Here is a 2,500-nt window from a genome sequence, read left to right as displayed (position 1 = left end):
TGAGGTCACAAGCAGGCAAGTGAGCAAGGGAGGGCGGAAGTCCGCATATTGGAATCCACACCCAGTGTAGCCTTTTTCCTTGCATTTCCTTTCTACCCTGAGGCTAATGCTATCATGCAAAATGTTTAACGAATATTGTTGGTGTCGTCCTCTGCTCTATATTGTGAAGCGCAAGTATGAATATATGTATAAAGCTTGGAAAGGTCTATGATCAATATTATAGAATTTATGTAAAAAAGTGTAAACAATGGGTGGATAAGTATATTGTGCAAGATTGTTAGAGATTTTACATGATCATTTATCAATAAAAACAACAACAAACATGTCAGTTTAGTATTCATTTAATGTTCAACTTTCAATATGAACCTACAAATATCTTGTTTACACCTTTATATGCTCTGTATTTACTCCAAAACCTTGACTGATCTTGAATCCATCAAATCATTTACATTTTATGTTTAGAGCTATCTACATCAGAAACTAGAAATGCACTCAGAGAGTGCAGACCTCCTCCAAGATGTTTGATAGAACATTTGACTATGTTACAACCTATTTTTTTCAAAGTCTTTCTGCCTTGTTTCTGTAGAGTTGGAAAATGGGATGTCAAAATTCGCCCTATCATGCAATGGTGAATTATCATTTTTCAATTTCCTGGATCAGCATCGTGATCCAGATCACCACCAAAGTTTAATCACACTCGTTCCCTTTGTCATTTCCAACAACTCCACAAAATTTCAGCCAAATCGGTGCATGTTGAGTTATCCTGCTAACAGACAAAAAAAACAACCAAACCGACAGAGAGACAAACATACAAACCACCACGACCGAAAACATAACTTCCTTTGCGGAGGTAGTAATAACTTGTCAAATGTGAAGCCTCAGCTCCTTCGTGTTTCTGTAGTGCTGTCTCTCTGAATAGAGCCCCTTCCTCATTATCCCACAGAACCTTCATAGCAGATGAGATGGAGATGGTCACTCCATTCATCGTTTCCTATCAAAGCTTTGGGTTTTAAAAAGGATATAGTAAAGCCAGGCTCAAACTACACGACTAGCGATTGTGTGTCCGATTTTGGCGTCGGGGTGCACCGCACACTAGAAGAGAATCGCAACTGTCAATCTTGTCGCTGCTCGCAGCAACTGAGACAATGCCCGACGTTCTATTTCCAGTCGCAAATATCAAACACTGTTTGATTTCTACGACTAGCGATCGGCGACTTTTTGAGCTGCCAAAGTTCTATCGTAGAACGTCGCTCACGACGAGGAAATCTTTCCCGACAATCGCTTGCGATGGTCCTGGGGGGTAACGTTCCAGCGATTGTCGTAAGGGGGGTTTTCAGCCGAGAATCACCGCGATAGTCGTGTAGTTTGAGCCAGGCTTTAATCGTGCAGGCCTAACATGAGATGAAGCATTTACTTGCATGAAAATCAGGCTGATCCCCAAGGTCTTTCACTATATTGAACTAAGACATGAAATGTGTGTATAAATTTCCCCATCATTTGCTAAATCAGCTTCACCCTTTTTCTTGCCAAAAAAGGTATCCAACTAAGGTACAGCCGATAATTCCCTTCCATGTAATCATCAGCAACTCCATGGATTTGGAGGTGATAAGGTACAGGAGTACAAGTTACTGGGTTTAAATCTAATCACTACCTCCCATCCATGGCTGGGCTGGGGCCTAAAACCGGCCCGGGCATTTTTGGCATAGACCAGCCCCTCAGGAGGCGGGGATCTCGTTACAATGTATTATGTATTGGGGGGGGGGGATCTTTTATATCAGATTTATACTGGGCTCGGCGAAAGCTGTCAGCGGCCCTGGCTGGAACATGGCCATACACTTATCTTTCTGAAGTAAAGACTTCTTGCTTTTGGATATCATCACCCCTCCTTTTTGGAAATAATGATAATGTTTCTTCTCTGTCAATCAACACGGAGTCACTTTTGAAAGTTCTTCTTGTCCAATCATCCCAATGGCAAATGAGAGAACGACCTTTGAGTTGTGCTGTGGCAAGGTATTGAATAGCCCATGACGTTAAGCCTTACATTACAAGGTTAGAGGACACAGTCCAAAAGGACTGAAGGAAGTATGAAAGTTATGAAAATCAAATTTGCATATGAAACTCTTTAACCCTTGTCTTGTCTTCGAATTCTGTTACCATCCTTGGTCCTCGGGTCGTGTATGACCCGTGTTTTATAATGACGTAATAAACACTAATAAACAGTTCTGTACTTCAGAAATATACTCAACTAGATGGTTCTAACAAAGTCAAAAAGCCTTGATGAAATACATTAACATTAAGTAGTTGTTTTATACATTTAAAAACGAAAACGGGTCGGAGGCTACCCGAAGACAAGAGGAGGAGTAAGTAACATTAGCACATGACATTAGCTCAATTTGCTGTGACAGTCTTCTCCATCTCATTTTGTATCTGCTTTTCTCCTGAAGCCATAGCAACTGTTAACACATTGACTACCAAACCACGGGAAAACCCGTTTTTACTT

The 2,500-nt window shown here is 41.0% G+C and overlaps 1 protein-coding gene across 1 annotated transcript in view; it reads right to left on the bottom strand.

Annotated features, from left to right (window-relative positions):
* The window catches only part of tsnare1 (T-SNARE Domain Containing 1), a 274,201-nt gene that overhangs the window by 49,234 nt on the left and 222,467 nt on the right, over window positions 1-2,500 (bottom strand). The window lies entirely within an intron of this gene.

Source organism: Engraulis encrasicolus, chromosome 5, assembly GCF_034702125.1.
Source record: "Engraulis encrasicolus isolate BLACKSEA-1 chromosome 5, IST_EnEncr_1.0, whole genome shotgun sequence".
Lineage (NCBI taxonomy): Eukaryota > Metazoa > Chordata > Actinopteri > Clupeiformes > Engraulidae > Engraulis > Engraulis encrasicolus.
This window is presented reverse-complemented; position numbering and strand designations above follow the sequence as displayed.